This window comes from Diorhabda carinulata, chromosome 3, assembly GCF_026250575.1.
Source record: "Diorhabda carinulata isolate Delta chromosome 3, icDioCari1.1, whole genome shotgun sequence".
Taxonomy (NCBI): domain Eukaryota; kingdom Metazoa; phylum Arthropoda; class Insecta; order Coleoptera; family Chrysomelidae; genus Diorhabda; species Diorhabda carinulata.
In genome coordinates, this window is record NC_079462.1 from 32,919,614 (window position 1) to 32,939,966 (window position 20,353).

At 32.6% G+C, this 20,353-nt stretch overlaps 1 protein-coding gene across 3 annotated transcripts in view; it reads right to left on the reverse strand.

Annotated features, from left to right (window-relative positions):
* The window catches only part of LOC130891122 (uncharacterized), a 137,558-nt gene that overhangs the window by 87,797 nt on the left and 29,408 nt on the right, over window positions 1-20,353 (reverse strand). For 2 of the 3 annotated variants that reach the window (XM_057795689.1, XM_057795690.1), the window contains exon 2: window positions 16,813-16,845. The exons of the other annotated variant lie outside the window; for it this stretch is intronic. The gene's annotated coding sequence lies outside the window, so the exon portion shown is untranslated. The remainder of the gene's footprint in view (window positions 1-16,812; window positions 16,846-20,353) is intronic. 3 annotated transcript variants of the gene reach the window in all.

Consider the following 20,353-nt stretch of genomic DNA (forward strand, 5'->3'; position numbering starts at 1 on the left):
TAAGACCTTCTATTGCCGAAAAATACTTTCCAGATACAATTTATCATTCTGATACTACTATATCTACTAGTCTTGGAAGTAAAAACGTTAGGTATCGAGCGCTTATTCCTGCATTTCCTGAACTAAAAAATAAAAACTATCAAATCGATTTTATACTATATGATTTTCACAATTATTTTGATGGAATTCTCGGTATTAAAGATTTAATAGGTATGAATATAAATATTGATCTAACTAATCGAGAACTATTAGGACCTCACTTAAGATTACCTTTAAAGTTAGAAGAGAGAAAGTATTCGAAAATATTCGTCTATACGTTACATTACCGGTAATTGACATCGAAAATAATATAATAACCTTCATTAAAGAATATATTGACCCCAGAAAAAATTATGCACTTTATTTCCAGAACGAACCCTTATCGAGAATATTTATTGTAACTGCACAGAATATGTTTAAGAATTCTGCATTTAAATTTACAATGTGTACCAAATCAGTAACAGATATTGAAACAAAAGAAGAGCAATTAGAAAAAATTAAATATCATCATATATATAAATCAGGTCATAGAGGCATAAACGAAGTTAAAACATCTCTTAGTTGTAGATACTACTGGCCGAAAATGATCGAAGATGTAGAAAACTTTATCAATAATTGCGATACATGCTTGAAAAATAAATATGATAGGAATCCCCCTGTAGTCAAATTTAGTCTAACACCCACAGCGTCTAAGCCTTTTGAGCATGTACATATGGATGTTTTTAAAATTGCAAATAAAATTTATCTAACAGTAATTGATTCTTTTTCGCGTTACGGACAAGCTTACCCCATAGTAAGTGTTACAGGATTTTCCACAGTAGACTCTTTACTAAATTTCATAACTCACCATGGACTACCTCAAAAGATAACAACAGATAGTGGTTCTGAATTTAAGAATTTCGATTTAGAAGACTTTTGCAAACTTCACCATATAGAATTGCATCATACCACAGCGAAAAATAGCAATTCCAATTCGCCAGTTGAACGATTTCATTCAAGTATTTTAGAACATTATCGATGTATACAGGAAGATAATAAAAATTTGACACCGGATCAAATAATGAAACACGCGATTCTTAGTTATAACAATTCAGTTCATACAGTAACAAAATTCACGCCTTTCGAAATTATAAAAGGACATATAAACAATCCTGACCCGTTTGACCTGAATGATCATTTAGTTATATCTCAATACGTTCAAAATCACAAAGAAAACAGTAAACGCTTATATGAAAAAATTAAACAACAAAACGAACAAACTAAACAAAAGGTTATAGAGAAATTAAATAGAAAAAGGTCCGAACCTTTAGACTATTCAAATCAAAAAACCGCCTACGTAAAAACTAAATTAAGAAATAAAAAACTCCCTAAATTTAAACAAACTAAAATAATCAGAGATAAAGGTATTCTGCTAAAAACCGATAAAGGTACGTATCATAAAAGTATTGTCCGAAAACCAAGAAGTAATGTTCGGAAATTGTTACAGGATGTCGACGAGCACGCGAATCCTGATGCTTTACCTGATTCTTCGCGTATTTCAAGCGACCTGTAGTGTAGATGACATACAGGTTACGAAAATTCAAAACTTCCTTCTTCCTATCCAATTAGGAAACGCTAGATTAGTATATAGTAAACACACGTTTTTACATTATTTAGATTTAAGCCAACTTATTAAGCAAATAGATAGTCTAGTTACGCATTTCAATTACATAAAAAATAGTATTACAACTGTAACCACTACAAATACTATATCCTATCACGCTTTAGCACAGAACATGTTAATAAGAACCGAGTATTTGATCAATGTTGTACAGAAAAAATTCGAAAATTTGAATCCTCATATCAGAAATCGAAGAGGCTTACTAAATGGCGTTGGTAAAATAAACAAATGGCTATTTGGAAACCTCGATTCAGATGACGAGATAAAATACGATAACGCAATTACTTTATTACAACAAAATCAAAACAACATTATCCATGAAACTAACCTTCAAATTTCTCTCTATAAGAAACTCATTGATCATTACAATAAGTCAATTACTACTTTAAATAAAAATCAAGCAAACTTTAATAATGGGTTACAACTATTTTCAGCCTCTGTATATAACAGAATTGAAACACTAGAAAGTTATCTAACGTTTCAAGGTATGTTGTATCAGATTAATTTAGACTGTCAGTCAACAATAACGTTTATAGATAATATTGAGAACGCAGTTGTATTTTCGAAACTTAATTCTGTACATACGTCTATAATTTCTAGTTACGAGATACTGGACATAATTCAACATTTAGGAAAACTATATTCAGAAAAACAGATTCCTAAATTTTCTAACATTTTAACATACTATCAATTTCTTGGAACTCAAGTATCAATCATTGATTCGAAATTAGTCTTTGCTATCCACGTACCTATACTCATCTCCGAAACATTTGAATTTTACCACCTTTTTCCAATAATCCAAAATAATAAAATGTACACTCCTAAATTCCCTTACCTGGCACGAACGCAAAATGAAACCCAATCTGAAAAAGAAGAATGTCCACCACTCGAAGGTACTTACTATTGCCGTCAAAATCTTGTCCAAAGGGATAATTGCACCCTTAGTCTACTTGAAGGGAACACTCTCGATGATTGCCAAATTCTAGAAGTCAATATCGAAGAAACAATCATTCAACAAGTTACAGCAAAAGAAGTCCTAATAATGCCGATTCAACAAGAAAAAATACTTTCAAAATGTCAATCCGATCGATACCTCGAAATAGAAGAACCATCACTTGTCAAAATCCCAAAAAACTGTGAACTATGGATCAATAATCAACGATACATCAATGACGACGAAATCAGTTACGGTAAACCATTTGTCCTGCCTAAATTAGAAACAAACAAATTATCAACTTCAAAACACTACGAAAAATATAACATAACAAATCTCAATCTCGATGATCTTTTCCAAATCAACGAATTGTCAAGAAAATTGAAGCCGATCCAAGAAATTTCCAATACACAGAGTCATGTAACAATAATCGAAAGCCTTTTAGCGATAATATTCATTATTTTAATAGCAGGTGTTTTGTTCAAATTCAAATCAAAAATTTTAGTATGCAGAAAACACACAAAAGAAAAAAGTCAAGAAAACCTGGAAAGGGCCCAAAAATCGAAAAGTCAGTCCATACTTTTCGAGACTTAAGGAGGGAGGAGTTACATACGCCGCTTATCAAGGAAACTTAAAAGCGCAGCAGAAACATTATACTTTCTGAGAAATTGTTACTTAACAACATATGTAGATAAATCTTACTTTCTTGTAATATCATTTAATATAAAGCATTCTCTGTTCAGATCTCTAACAATAAACTTGTAATTGCTAGAATAAATATATTTTTTAAAAACGAATTTTTCGTAAAGAAAACCAAAATTATCTCGGAAAATTAATCAGCGTTATGTAAATACTTTTTGTTATTATACTTCCACGTAATAGAAAAAAGTTAAGAAAAGCATTATAGAAGAAAATTTATATATATGCGGCGTTCCAACAAAAATTTAATGTCAAGAATGAAATTTTGGTTGTGGGTATAACTTTTGTGCCTGAAAACTCGCCACCCTTTCAATAAAATTTCAAATTTTAATCTAGGTTATCGTAAGGGTTGTTTATGAATTGCGTCCCGAAAACCTTCCAAGAAATGTAGTAACAAATACTTCTGTAAACTAATTATACTTTCCAGGATTACCGATATTTAAATATAGAATTCTGTTTAACCATTTTCTTACCTGGAGTTTAAGACAATTGTATATTACCAACTTATTAATCATAAAATTAAAGTATTTGTTTGAAATTTTTTGACCTAGCCTAACCTAATCTAACCTTAGCCTGTAGATAACAAAATGGTTAACCCAAACGCAACCAGTATTGACCTTTACAGGTCTGGGTGACCGCCAGACGCAATTATGCAGCTAATATCACGTTTTTTTTTTTAATTTGGAGAAACATTCGGTTTCCGAACATCTGAGGCTGTTGGAATTAGATTCTAATTGAGCCGGCCGCTCAGTAATTCCGCTATTCTGCTTGGATCTAATGCAGGGGCCTTGTATTGGAAAAAAGATTATGGAGACCTCGTATACGAATCATAAAAGTACTGAATAAAATAATTGTTTATAAAAAAAAACAATTATAACAATTGGAAAAGCAAATTTAGCAAAAGTTAGCAACTCAATCGAACTTAATGATAAACAGAGGTAATGAGACGGAAAAGTATACATTGAAAAGGATGATACAAAAAAAGGAACAACTGACCAAATATGTAATTCTAGGAATTAAAAAGAATCTTCATTAAAAAATTTGTGGGACGTGTTTTTATATAATTTTTACCATAGCACCGCCCTGTATATGCTTCTATTTTTAATAGTTAGCTATAAACTCCATATCATAAAGAAAAGTGACTAAGTGACCGGTATATATAGAAGATGAAGAAATGTTCTTAGTGAATTGAATGCATCAATTCAATTTAATGTGAATTCCTCGATCTAATTTAGGTCCGCATTGTCTCTTTGCGGTCACGCAAATGACTCAATTGAGCTATTAAGGACAAAACGCTCCAATTAGTTCTGTTTATTAACCCGTATTTTTGTTGTGTATTCAATATATTCAATCTTTACATTTCTTAAACAAATATAAATTGAGTCTTGTAGAAATACTTATTTTCATTCACGTAAACCCCGAAATCAAGACTCAAGAGATCGTTCCAAAATAGATGTATCAGAACAATGGGTACTGTGAAATGTCTCGATAGATCGTCTAATTTTCCTCATTAAACTTCATTTAAAGGGGTTATGATCAAATCTACATCAAAAATTCAATATTATCCGTGTTAAGGATTAATTAGTGAAAAATGAAAGAAGATGGAAACGGAGGACAATGCATATACATCAAAAGGATTATTACTACACACTTGATGAACCATGTAGAGATCAAAATAACATAATATTGATAAATACTCACTGAGTTATGAATGATCTGTAACTGAGAAAATTCCTGTGTGTCGACGAGAGCGTAATGAGATCCGTAAGCTACATAGCAGCACAACCAGATTGAGCAGCCAGTGGTTGCCAGTGTGCTGTCAAACATTTAATAATCTCCATATGAACCAACGGGTTTCTCAACTAGTTGCGCAGCTTGGCTGCATCGTCTAATAAGGACCTTATTGTAAATTTAGTTTTTGTCAAGAATTTACTGATACTGAAAACTTTCGCATCGATTCTTTCTGTGACGAACCATAAAGGCAACGTGGTTCAAAGCTGAGATAATACCTGGGCAGTGGCGTTCCATGTAGTTTTATGTTTATACACGTAAATACGCATTCAAAAATACATAACACAAGTACACCATCATGAACGACTTTTTTATCCTTCTATCATTTCCCCGAACAACGCAACGGGAGTCGCAGGTTGTCTTATATTAGGAATTCCAAGTGACCTTTCTTTTATATTCTTCTCGTCAGCGAAGCGAGCAGGTCTCGAACTACTAGATCTCAGCGGAGCTACGCCGCTCCTAGAGAATCGGCACGCGCGACATGGTTTAATTTTACGTTTGTTTATATTTTTGTGCATATTATTTTGTTGGTATATTTATATCTATAGTAAGTTTAAGTAGTTATCGAACTTTGATTATTACGCTATAATCGATCCTAAGTCTAGCGCCCACATATTGTACGACAAATGATAGGCGTATTTTAAGATTATAATAATGATTTTTAAATGTAAATAGTTTTGTCTTTTTGTGTTAAGAAGTTTAAAACATGATTCAAAAGTGATGCTGCCTCTATAATGGATTATTTATTTCAAAATAATATATTTTTATCTTGTTTATTTAGAAAATAATAAATATATAAATTACTTTACGAAATAAAATATCCCTAATCGCTAATGAACATTTGATTCTGTTTAATTATTAAAATAAAAACTCTAAGTGTTGAAAAATCTCGTGCCAATAACTTCCTCTTAACATTTCTGTACTTTTGATTTATTATTATTTCTGTTTGAAGCGTTCTCGAATTGAATTGACGTCATTTGTGAGAAAAATCATTTATAGCACATCGTTCATTTCGAAGTTTCACATCCAGGCAATTTATGTATAGAAATGTAAATGAAAGAAGTTCGAGAATTATTCATAAAATAATTATGCTTGGAGAAAAATATTCAGAATATAACTGGGAATAGCCATACTTATTTTATTTGGTTTTAATTTCCATCAGGAAAATTAATGTTAAAAATTAGTCAGAAATATTGATAAATAATTAAATTGTGGATAACCCTACTCCCTATTATCATTACGAAGTCTGGCTATTAAATAACAAAACTGGTTACGAAAAAGGGTTTTGTTATAAAAAGAAACTCTGCAAGATTGCTCCCTTTCAATATACTTCCCTCCCCTCGCCACACACCTCTCCAAACGTTTTTTCCATTGATCCAAGCAGTGCTGGAAGTCTTCTTTGGTGATGGGCTTTAGGAGCTCTGCCATTTTTTGCTTTACCGCTTCCATCGATTCAAATCGGGTCAGAATTACTGATACGCTGATTGAATACTGTCTGGTGAATCACCATCTGAAGATCATTAAAGAAACTCTGCGAGAATGCTCCCTTTCAATATACTTCCCTCCCCTCGCCACACACCTCTCCAAACGTTTTTTCCATTGATCGAGGCAGTGCTGGAAGTCTTCTTTGGTGATGGGCTTTAGGAGCTCTGCCATTTTTTGCTTTACCGCTTCCATCGATTCAAATCGGGTCAGAATTACTGATACGCTGATTGAATACTGTCTGGTGAATCACCATCTGAAGATCATTAAAGAAACTCTGCGAGATTGCTCCCTTTCAATATACTTCCCTCCCCTCGCCACACACCTCTCCAAACGTTTTCTCCATTTATCGAGGCAGTGCTGGAAGTCTTCTTTGGTGATGGGCTTTAGGAGCTCTGCCATTTTTTGCTTTACCGCTTCCATCGATTCAAATCGGGTCAGAATTACTGATACGCTGATTGAATACTGTCTGGTGAATCACCATCTGAAGATCATTAAAGAAACTCTGCGAGATTGCTCCCTTTCAATATACTTCCCTCCCCTCGCCACACACCTCTCCAAACGTTTTCTCCATTTATCGAGGCAGTGCTGGAAGTCTTCTTTGGTGATGGGCTTTAGGAGCTCTGCCATTTTTTGCTTTACCGCTTCCATCGATTCAAATCGGGTCAGAATTACTGATACGCTGATTGAATACTGTCTGGTGAATCACCATCTGAAGATCATTAAAGAAACTCTGCGAGAATGCTCCCTTTCAATATACTTCCCTCCCCTCGCCACACACCTCTCCAAACGTTTTCTCCATTTATCGAGGCAGTGCTGGAAGTCTTCTTTGGTGATGGGCTTTAGGAGCTCTGCCATTTTTTGCTTTACCGCTTCCATCGATTCAAATCGAGTCAGAATTACTGATACGCTGATTGAATACTGTCTGGTGAATCACCATCTGAAGATCATTAAAGAAACTCTGCGAGAATGCTCCCTTTCAATATACTTCCCTCCCCTCGCCACACACCTCTCCAAACGTTTTCTCCATTTATCGAGGCAGTGCTGGAAGTCTTCTTTGGTGATGGGCTTTAGGAGCTCTGCCATTTTTTGCTTTACCGCTTCCATCGATTCAAATCGGGTCAGAATTACTGATACGCTGATTGAATACTGTCTGGTGAATCACCATCTGAAGATCATTAAAGAAACTCTGCGAGATTGCTCCCTTTCAATATACTTCCTTCCCCTCGCCACACACCTCTCCAAACGTTTTCTCCATTTATCGAGGCAGTGCTGGAAGTCTTCTTTGGTGATGGGCTTTAGGAGCTCTGCCATTTTTTGCTTTACCGCTTCCATCGATTCAAATCGGGTCAGAATTACTGATACGCTGATTGAATACTGTCTGGTGAATCACCATCTGAAGATCATTAAAGAAACTCTGCGAGATTGCTCCCTTTCAATATACTTCCCTCCCCTCGCCACACACCTCTCCAAACGTTTTTTCCATTGATCGAAGCAGTGCTGGAAGTCTTCTTTGGTGATGGGCTTTAGGAGCTCTGCCATTTTTTGCTTTACCGCTTCCATCGATTCAAATCGGGTCAGAATTACTGATACGCTGATTGAATACTGTCTGGTGAATCACCATCTGAAGATCATTAAAGAAACTCTGCGAGATTGCTCCCTTTCAATATACTTCCTTCCCCTCGCCACACACCTCTCCAAACGTTTTCTCCATTTATCGAGGCAGTGCTGGAAGTCTTCTTTGGTGATGGGCTTTAGGAGCTCTGCCATTTTTTGCTTTACCGCTTCCATCGATTCAAATCGGGTCAGAATTACTGATACGCTGATTGAATACTGTCTGGTGAATCACCATCTGAAGATCATTAAAGAAACTCTGCGAGATTGCTCCCTTTCAATATACTTCCTTCCCCTCGCCACACACCTCTCCAAACGTTTTTTCCATTGATCGAAGCAGTGCTGGAAGTCTTCTTTGGTGATGGCCTTTAGGAGCTCTGCCATTTTTTGCTTTACCGCTTTGATCGATTCAAATCGGGTCAGAATTACTGATACGCTGATTGAACACTGTCTGGTGAATCGTGTTGACCACGGTATTTATTATTAAAAATTTCACAAACCTCCTTTTGAGTTCTTGTTATCATAATTAAAATATCTATTCTTCAAGTCTTGTAAAAATGAGTCACACCTTTTAGTAACTTCAAATACCTAAACGATAGCAGCCTACAAGAATCATATCAATTGTTTATTTGGCTTTTCGATTAATATTTTAGTGTCTTCAAAGATTTTTTCCTGATGTTTAGCAGAACAGATATGAAAATAACTGAAATAAATAATATAATACCATCTTTTTGGGTAATGATTTTTGTATGATTCCTCGTATTGAGAACAGAAGCGGTTGTGGCCAAAACGAAATTAAAGTTGTTAACTCCTAAATCAAATTTCCCTCTCGTGCAACATACAATAACGAACGTTTTGCTATCTCGATATACATCACATTCCCAAACGGCGTATCACTATTAAATTTGCGTTACCTTTTGATATTTCGGCATCGCGCGCAGATAACATCGTTCGGTGTATACAGGACTTTTCGAATAACCTGGGGTGGAGGTATACAGTCGATATTGTAGAACAATAATGTCGTTTCTACTTTTGTTCTGTTACCTTGATAAAGGCACCCTCTTTATTTAAGTTATTTCAATTATTGTAATATAATAGCTGTACTGAATTTGTCCATTGTAGTCTATTTTCTAATTAGTTTGCTTTGGTATTTTTTAAATGAACGAAAATCTACAATTGGTACGAAATCACATACTTGTATGGGTCTCGAAGCCGTTCCATGTTCATCTACATTAAAAGTCACTATATCTGTAGGTCCTACAGGATATTAATTCTACCTGTAATACCAAAATTCTTCAAGAAACTCTTACTAAAAAGATTTATACACCTAAACATTTCAGATTCAGAAATAAACATAAGATATTTTAAATTAAAACAAAAATAAGCAAATTTAGAACTGAAACCAAATGAAGCTGGTGTGCCACAAGGAAACGTATTGAGTCTGGTGCTTCTTATACACAAGTGACATACGATAACTATAAAATAATAATTTTTAATCCTCAGACCTTTTAAAACGTTTTCTTGATAAGTCAGCGTGATTTTAAATCTTTTTGATAGAAAAAAACAGTTATTAGAGCGGTTATCCAATCATCTACATAATGGAATATTTATATTAAGTTATCTTAAGATAGTTTTCACTCTTAATTGTGCTACAAGATTTAATAAGGATGCTTTCACAGCACAACTATCAATTTTTTTATATTTTTAGTTTTATGTCGATATTCATGATGTAGGTGATCTATCAATTAATATTATTATGCAAATTGTCAAGTCCGAAATAGGTCGAAACGTCTATTTTTGTTTTTTGAAGCTTATGATGATTTATTAAGAAGATAATGCTATTTCTAGTTTTGATAACGGTACATCTATATCAATAGTAGGTAAAAATAGTGGAGATACAACTGGAAACTACAAATAGCACGAACAAATAATGGATGGAATCCGACTAAATGAAGCGAATTCTATACATGCCAACCTCAATAACAAAGTATCTCAACATATATCAATTAATATTGATGATATAATTGAACTATCTTCAAACACAGCAAAATATGACAGTCGCGGAGACCCGCTGGAAAGTTAAAAATAATTGATTAAACCTCACTGCATTCCACTCTAATTATTCTCCATGCGATCCAGTCCTTTGTCTTTTCTTTCAATAGCTTGATTCCAGTTTTACTTGTTCTTACAACTTTGATCTGTCCCTTTTCATTCTTTTATTGTAGAATTGAAAAAGCTACTACGTCTTCTTCTTCTCGTCATAGATGTCATAGTCATCTTGTTCTTTTAATGTAGTTTGTATACCTACGCATATAGCAATTATTTTAGAAAAATTTCGTCCAATATTTTTTTGTAAATCCAACAAAAATTTATGGACCGAGATTTTTTTCCGGTTATGAGTCATAAACATACAAGGTATGCCTATGCGCAAGCAAGCACGAAGTGACGTCATGTTGGAATCAAAATGTGAAGTATAATACATGCTGTATACCTGTTATAAAGTTTTAATTTGGTTCCAAAAGTGATGCAAAGACATGACTATATATATTATTTATATGGTTATTGAATTTCCCAGTTAGATTTAACGTTTTCAATGCAGTGCGCGGTTGAGAATAAATAGAAATTGTGTGTGTTATTTTGTTAAGTTAATTTTACGACATTCATTTACCATATCTTAAATTGATTTTATCCAAGATTTTTTTTTGGAAACCAAAGTATTTCATACCTATTTCTTTGGTATTTCGATTAGCGTTTTTGCTTGCAAGTACAAGAAAGATCACAAATTCACAAAAACCTAGTAAATAGTTAGCTTATTCAATGTTTTTTTAGGTTTTTGTTATTCAATTATTTAGTCAGTTGGACTTCATTATTTGAGGAAATTTACGAAGCTGAAAATGAGGTTTTTGACTTGCTACATTCTCTCTAGAACCAGCACTGACTGACTGAGTATCAACACTTTTTGACACCTATAAATTCATAGTAAACAACAATGACTATCTCAGATTGAAAACTTATTAAAATTTTTTTAACGTGACTTGTTGACAAAAAATTATAAATGAAACGTGCATGCTTAGTGTACGAATTGATTTATGACTGAATCGTACTTTATTACCATGACCGTTAATATAAACATTTAAAAATTTATGAATTGTTATTTTGAATATAACGTTTCTCCATTCCATTTAATTTTATATTTACTACTTTCCAACCAGAAGGAAAATATACGACAAAACAATTAACCGTAATATACTAATATGTACGAAATAATATATTAATGTACGTGTCTTTTCATTGAAATAGCATACAAGCCGTGGGACAAATTTTTTAGCTGTGTTTAACAACAAATACTCTTTGTACTCAAAAAATGTGTTTCTTAGACATTAGGAAAAATGTTCATAGTGATCTATAATGAAACAAAAAAGGTAAAATGATGTTATTATGAAACAGAGGTACAGAATGGGAGCATTGAAACAAATCGTATTGGTTCATACTAGAACAGCGAATTCGGTTGCTTTCAGGACTGATTTCAGTGAGGATCCCGGGAATGATTCGTCTCCTGTATTGGAATTGGATTAAGATAACTTCCCACGACCTTCTATAGTACAGGCCGGGTCATATGAAAAACCACAAAACATTTAAAAATACAAAATAGAGCTAATGGTTATAATAATGATAAATCACTAGCTAGATAACATAAAACTTGAATTTGCTGGATGTTTTTTCATCTGTTAAGACAATTCGTTCCCAAAAGTCCACATCACGATATAGATAATCAAGTGCAAAAGCAACTTTGGATTGATTGCAGTCATTTGGAAGCAATGCTTCCCTAGCACTTGCACAGTTTTTCAAATCCGAAATCATTCGTCTACATGCCGTTTGACGAGATCCTGGAAAGTTTGTTATTTGTATGCAGCACTAGTAGCCGATTCAAAAGGAATTGTCAGTCTTTTGATAGACCAACCATCTTCCAATTCGGCAATAAAGGCAGCTTTCTGAATATCAGTTAACCGAAAAGGACATTTTACTGTAAATGAACTCAAATTAATTATTGGATTATCTGTCACTGACAATGACAGTGCTGTTACTGACAATGACAGTGCTGTCAATGACAAAGACAGTGATGTCAATGACAATGACAGTGATGTCACTAACAATGAAATTAGGTAAGAATATAAGTGTATGCACTTTCAGTGTACTTAAAATTTTTGTTTTGTTTTCAGCTAATGCAAAATGCTTTGAGCTTTAGATAGAGCCAAATTAAACTTGCTGAATTATCAATACCTAACATTTCATGCAAATTTATCTGCTTGTTTATACCCACTATTATGTTGTTAATCCAGAACTTTTTAAAGTATATGAAATAGTAGATTAAATCATTTTAAACATATGTTTTGGAATTAATTTTTTGTTTTTAATTTGTATTAATTATTTTTTTTTGTGATTCAAAATCAAAATTGTTTTCTGCGTTTCCATCCCTAAAACCCAAGAAATCGTGGTAATGAGAGGATATACAGAAATTTCATCTATCAGTATTGATGCACAGAATGAGCCATTGATAGACATCGTCCTGTATGGGAAATACTGAAAACGAAACGATTTAAAAAACCTACGCCGGGGTTCGAACCTACACACCACAATAAATTTAAAGTAACGTTTCAGCACCTAAACACATTCGACTACTAGCCCTATAAATTTTAAAGTTCCATGTAACGTACAGCTTGTAGATTTGCACGTTGCCTACGTGGTAGGTTTTGTTTTGAAATAGACGAAGTACAACAAAATATTTGAGCGAATTAAATGGTCATATAGTTTGTCATAAAAATAAATTGGAGCCAATGAACTATAATTTATATAGTTTGTCCCAAAAGGAACTGGAGCAAATGAACTATTTTTTTTATAGTGTGTCACAAAAATAAATTGTTATATTTTTTATATTATTATATATTATATTTGTATAGTATGTCGCAAAAATAATTATAAACCAATTGAATGTTAGATTTACATACAGTATGACGAAAAAATATTTGGAGCAAAGTGAAATGTTATTTTCAACTAGTTTTTTATACAGTTTGTCGCAAAAATAAATTGGATCAAAGTAACTATTTTTTTATAGCTTATCCCAAAATGAACTGGAGCAAATGGGCTATTTTTTATACTGTTTGTCACAAAAATAAATTGGAGAAAATGCGAAAAAAGAACGCATGAATTTGAGTTGAGTAGTGGGAATAAAAGGAGCGGAGCGGAAGGTCCGGGGCTGGTTGTTTTGTGGGTTAGGGCGTCTATTTTTAGTAGCAATGGCGCAGTAGACCGTTTCGCATCGCTTTTGAGTATATTTTCAAAAGTAATGAATCTGTTATTACTGTTTAAAGGCTTTTCCGCACAGAGTTCAATGTTCTACGAAATGGTTTGAAACTTGACCGCAACACAATACTTCGTTGGGTTGCCTCTTTTTGCACAACTGGATCAGTTATGGATCAGAAGTCGTCCTCGCACGGTCCAAACTCCACAAAATGTCGGTTCTTCAAAGTCCTCGCCGCTTCACTAGGCTCCAATGAACAAAGTCATAAATTGGATAATCTAAGCTTCGTATTCATGTGAGTCCATTTTGTATTGAATCAAAATAAAGGAAATTATATTGGTTTGAAACCCATGCGTTCTTTTTACACCACTTGATATTTAAACCAATCGAATGTTAGTTTTAAACAGTATTATTATACAGTATATCGCAAAACGATATTGAAGTTTGATTTTAGGTCTCTTTTGCTTGAAAATTAGTTATTCAAAAAGGACAAAAATATTGATGATTCGATCTTTTACGGTGTTTATCAAAATATGACCTTGTATTGACAACTGACATAATTATATTAATCAATGGATCACCTACAACATGAATATCAAATAAAAATCTGTTTTAACCACAAAACAGGAATAATAAATCAAAACACCTCTCCTTACAGGATGTACAAGTAATTTTCCAACATCTATCAAATTATACGTGAAAACAAAAAAAGTAATTTATATCAAGTACTTTGCAACGCTGTTTACATAGAACAGACATCTCAGTATTAAGAAAATAGATTAAAAGTTCATCAATATGATAAAAAAAAATAAAGCCGCAGTAACAAACCATGAATTATGAAAATTCGAAAATTCTTGAAACGGAATGAAATACAAGGAGAAAAGAATTTTCAGAAATTGTTAAGGATGATGTGTATATTTATATCAAGAATTCATATTACTAGATAAAGATATCGCAAAAATTGTTTTATTAGTATTATTTTAACTTCATATTCAGAGTTTTTGATACAGTCAAAAGCACCACATTTCATAGTTCATAGATAAAATAGTGTCACCAAGTCACATACTCGCATATACCCAGAATCCTGTCGAATGTTCGAGTTTTAGCAAGAATAAAATTCTTGAAGTGGAATATTCGGAAATAAACTTCACCATAAAAATATTCATCTCCTCGAGAGACAAAAGTAATACTAAATAAAAAAGTTTTAGTGTTCGGTAATAAGAACACAGTTTTACAGTTTGAAAGAAATCTTATCATATACTCTTCCTAAGAGGTTCCAGTCTGGCGAGAAGAATAGATGTTGCCGCAGTATGACTACTTAGTTCCTTGTTTCGATTCAGGATTATGACAGCAAAGTCAATTCACATCTAAACTTTCAAAAATATGCACAAACTCTTTTGTGTCCTTTGTAAAACGGTTTCGAGAAATTGTGTTTGTGTTCCGGAGTATGTAACCCAAGATTTCAGTCAAAATATTTTTGATATTTCCTAACGAGATGTCAACAGTTTCTAGTAAATCTCTCTCGGTTAATGTTTTCTGTTGTTAATGGACTTTTGGACGTCCTTAGGACTTGTATCACTAGTTTTATACAAAAAAAGGTTCCATTCATATTGAAAAAATAGTAAAACAATAAATGGTGAATATTATTTCAATTTATTGGATCGATTTACTATCGATTTTAAAACAACACGATTGTAATTGATCAAGAATTAAGTTCATTCAACACCAGAAACTGGGATAAAAACCCATAAATTATACAACGAATTGCTCTTCTATCTTTGTAATTCTCGGAATTCAGTACTGAAAATTTCGTGATTATGAACCTAACGAAAGAAATTTGACTCTAACCAAGAAATCATATCACAAATACCTATTTTGAATTTTATATCTAAAAACCTGTTACCTCTTGACCCGCCCTCGTATTACTATTTGAAATTCATTAATTTTTTATATATATATGTACAGCGGTATTGGGAACGTAACAATGGAACACTTAGTGGACTAACTTTAATATATTTTCCGAGCTTTCGAATACTTATGTATTCATCGTTTGGGACTGAAATTATGGTCAAATACAATATAAAAAAAGTGTATAAAAATAATAAAATTTCTACTTACAATAATTGATTAAGATTTTCGGTGGTTTTGAATCGTATTCTTGTGAAAAGTTTCAAAATTCAATATTTCAATTAACATTGATAGAAATATTTTTAATTGGTTAGATTACGAATGATTTAGTTGAAATGTCATTCTATTGTCATAGTTTATGTTAAAGTGGAAATCATGTAAACCACGTAAACGTAAATAATATTTCCCATTTATAAACAAAAAAACAAGTAAAGAGCTACGTGATATCCTAGAATTTGATAAATCATTTAAGGAAATTCTTTGTACCAAACGTAATTTGATATTTTCATTTCGAGCAATGAGTGTAAAAATTCTAAGCTTAAAATTTCCACGAAATCCGCAAGCGTCTAGACAGCGTGAAATATTAAATTCCAATCTCTAAGGAAGGACAAGGGGTGGTTTTTCTTTCTTTGGTACCCAAGAATTAATTACCATTTCCAACGGAAATATACAAGGTGCGCCGCAAGGAATTTTTATTAACGCTACATGATTGACATACAGGACCTGAGACGACTCCTTGAGTTGCAGTCACATAAAGATGGCTGTCGCTATTGATTCTCCTGCCGAGTGTTAATTTCGAGCTGTTATTCGTTTCTTGCAGAAAGGAACAGTGCAGCGGGAATTCATCCAATAATGAGTGAAGACGTTTCTCGTGAATGGTGTCGAAAACTTAATGATGTTCATGATGGAAGGTGCCAAGTCGCTACAGAACTTATTCAGCGAATTGACCAAGCGGTTAGGGAAATTCGAAACTTCACCATAAGTGAATTATCGATCTGCCATGTGGTCTATTGAAATAATTGCGCTACGGAAAAGTTTGCGTTCACTAGGTCCCAACGATTTTGGGTGACAACCACAAAACTCGCTTTGGAGTTTCTTGACCATAACAATACTGATGGAGATGATTATTTGGAATCCATAGTGACAAACAACGAGGTATGAATTCTGTATGATATGCCCGAAGTGAAAGGAAAATCACAACAATCACAACTCTATAAAAAAATGGAACTGGTCAAAAGGGTAATTGAGCTTATAAAAAGTAGTTTCAAGTGAATACTTGCACATTGTGATTATTTTATCTACTGATATTTATTCTCTAGTTAATACCTTTTATTAAAGAAAGCGATAAATCTAAATAATTCGTTATGTATAAATAAAACAACTTACCGTAGTAGTCTCAGAAGTTCGTAGAATCGATGCCTTAAACAAAAAGATATGCTATCAGAACATAATTTATTCATGATACTTTATTACTGCAATCATCACTTAACTGTCTCTATTGAGATTGAAATGAATTAATAATCATTTAAGTAGTGTCACTGACCACTGGATATAAATAAAAACCATTTTACACGTTTATGAATTTATATTTTTCAGTGAATTAATAGAAAAATATACTCATTTTTTATACTTGTACATAATGAAAAATTTTAGGTTATTTTTAGCGTTAGAGTCATGGATTAACAATATTTTATGTTTTTTTATTTGAAAAAAGAAGTTGAGAGCTTAAAATGTTCCAGAAGTTTGAATCGAACAGTTCAATGGAAAGTTTTGCAGGTTTCTATGAAAAAAACATCTAGAATAAACAGGCTATTCCTAATGTGTGAAAAACTTTTATTATTTTTTGAAAATAGAAGTTGGAGGCTCCAGATCATCACAGAAGTTTGAACAGAGCCGTTCAATAGAAAGTTTTGCAGGTTTCTATGAAAAAAACATCTAGAATAAAAAGGGTATTCCTGATGTGTGAAAAACTGTTATTATTTTTTGAAAATAGAAGTTGGAGGCTCCAGATCGTCACAGAAGTTTGAACAGAACCGTTCAATAGAAAGTTTTGCAGGTTTCTCTGAAAAAACATCTAGAATAAAAAGGGTATTCCTGATGTGTGAAAAACTGTTATTATTTTTTGAAAATAGAAGTTGGAGGCTCCAGATCGTCACAGAAGTTTGAACAGAACCGTTCAATAGAAAGTTTTGCAGGTTTCTATGAAAAAAACATCTAGAATAAAAAGGGTATTCCTGATGTGTGAAAAACTGTTATTATTTTTTGAAAATAGAAGTTGGAGGCTCCAGATCGTCACAGAAGTTTGAACAGAACCGTTCAATAGAAAGTTTTGCAGGTTTCTCTGAAAAAACATCTAGAATAAAAAGGGTATTCCTGATGTGTGAAAAACTGTTATTATTTTTTGAAAATAGAAGTTGGAGGCTCCAGATCGTCACAGAAGTTTGAACAGAACCGTTCAATAGAAAGTTTTGCAGGTTTCTCTGAAAAAACATCTAGAATAAAAAGGGTATTCCTGATGTGTGAAAAACTGTTATTATTTTTTGAAAATAGAAGTTGGAGGCTCCAGATCGTCACAGAAGTTTGAACAGAACCCTTCAATAGAAAGTTTTGCAGGTTTCTCTGAAAAAAGCATCTAAAATACAAAGTTTTTTTTATGTACATTAATGGGGGTATTCATATGAAGTGTAGCACTGTTATCAATGGCAGATTTTGAGGAAATCTGTCAGAAGCAAACTATTAAATCATTATAATTAAAAAAGTTTACTGATTGTTAAAAATGATAAATATATTATATTATATTATATATTATATTCAGGAACGTTTTGATTCTACATCAAATAGGCGTAGCTGAGAGGTACAAGGACAAACTTAGGGCTTTAGGTTTTCATTAGATGAAAATAGCTTTAGTGAGAATCCTGCTATTTTTCCACAAATTTCTAATATACTTGCGTTCATACTATATTTACCACATGCCAACACTAAGAAAAACACTGTCTGTGGAAAAAACCACGTTTCCGGGAGGAAATTTCGCACTTCTTCTAGCAACAATTCTTTATTAAACTGTTGTAATGAACTCTAAAACCAAACAAATAAGTTCACAAACCACACAGTGGGTATTTTTAAATGGGCATCAGTTGATAGAAAGGTATACGTAAAATTGAAGCGTTGAAAGCATGTATTTGTGCACAAAGATTAATTTTCTCGTGAAAATTATCCCTAGCACAACAAATATATCTATGAAATTTACTTATTCATAATCTATCGCTAATTAACTCGATATTTTTATAACCTACTTTCGATAGGCTACTTTTTGAACTAGTAACAATAATTACCTGTAGTCGATTTTCTCTTTTCGTAAACATAAAGGGATAAACGGTTCTTTTCTAGCATATCGTGCATTATGTATATTCGAAACAAACATTTTGCAAAAGAACAGTTTAACCTCCATTTCACAGTATAATTTGAAATAAAGATGACATGTAAATATTGGTAGACGCTTCCATAGAAAGTTTGTTATTTCCACATTGCAGTCGTGAATTATGTTTATTGCAAAAAACTCACTTAAAGATAAAAATAATGAATAAAAAGTGAAAAAAAAACCTCGAAGCCGACAGTTGATTATCTCTTCTATAGAGGTAAATATTAATATTCGAAAAGTTTCCCTACAGTTTCATAATAATTTCCTCTTGGAGTCTCATTTACTGGAAAATATAAAAATCAGATAATTTACACTGCAACCAGTGGTAAATTTCTTTGAAAATAAAAAACTTAATTACTTGTCTTTACAAAAGAAGAAGAATGAAGGAATTCAGATGTCACTAAACCATAATACATAGAATATTAATCCCTAGTAATATTGATGGTTTATTCAAATGAGCTTTTATGTAAATAATTCACTAGATTTGTTACATATAGCTTAGATATTTGTAAAAATCGAGTGTTATAAAATCAGTAAATCGTAGTGGTCATATACAAAATATTAGGAGACGGTGTACTAGATTCAAGTAATTATAAGATGAGAAAAGCTTTGTAATTTCGTCATTCAAGATTGGAATTAAAAATTTATGTAAACTATAACTTAGAACTTGAAATATATTTATTCTTCATCGGGATGTAATATCGCTTTTATGAATGTTGATATTTGCACACTTCGAAGACGTGTTAAAGGTTATTGTGACGAGTAAATATCAAAAATCGTTATCTAAGTTCAATAATTTCGATCTCTCTAATTCATAACGACCAGAAAGACCAATAAAATCAAAAAACGACGTGCCATTTTTTCCTATAACTCTTCATATTTCTTTTCAGTACATTATTGTTTTTGGTTTTTTTCTAGTAATAAAATTGTGTAGATGTGATCTATTATCGATTTTCTTGCTGTTAATCCCACCGACTCTCCTCTTAGTTTTCTTTTTATTTGTTGTTTAATTCTGTTTCTAAGTATTCTTCTCATTAAAGACATGACTCATATCCCGCGACAATTCTCACATAGTTTGCGTTTTCCTTTTTTTTTTAAATCGATGTCATATATCCTTGTTTTGCCAAAGTTTCGGTACTTTTTCCATGTTTATCACCCATATGGATTCACTATTATGAGTTTTTATTTTAATTTCGTTCTCAATACCTTGATTACTTAAAAAAATTGTCTACCAAAAAGTACCCATACAAAAGTATCTTCGCATGTTTTTGAATTTCGAATATCCTTTTGTGGTCTATAGTTTATCGCTAATTGAGGATTAAATTCTGCACCGGTTTAGTAGCAAACAATATTTGGGTTTTGGTGTAATCCGAAATTCAATTTCATCGTTTATTGGACTCGGATTTTCATGACCGTGTCGATGCGATTTAGATAATGTGTTAATTAAACGTTGTGCTACTAGGGCGAAGTGACTATTCAATAAAAAAGTTACTTTACTGTGTAATATTC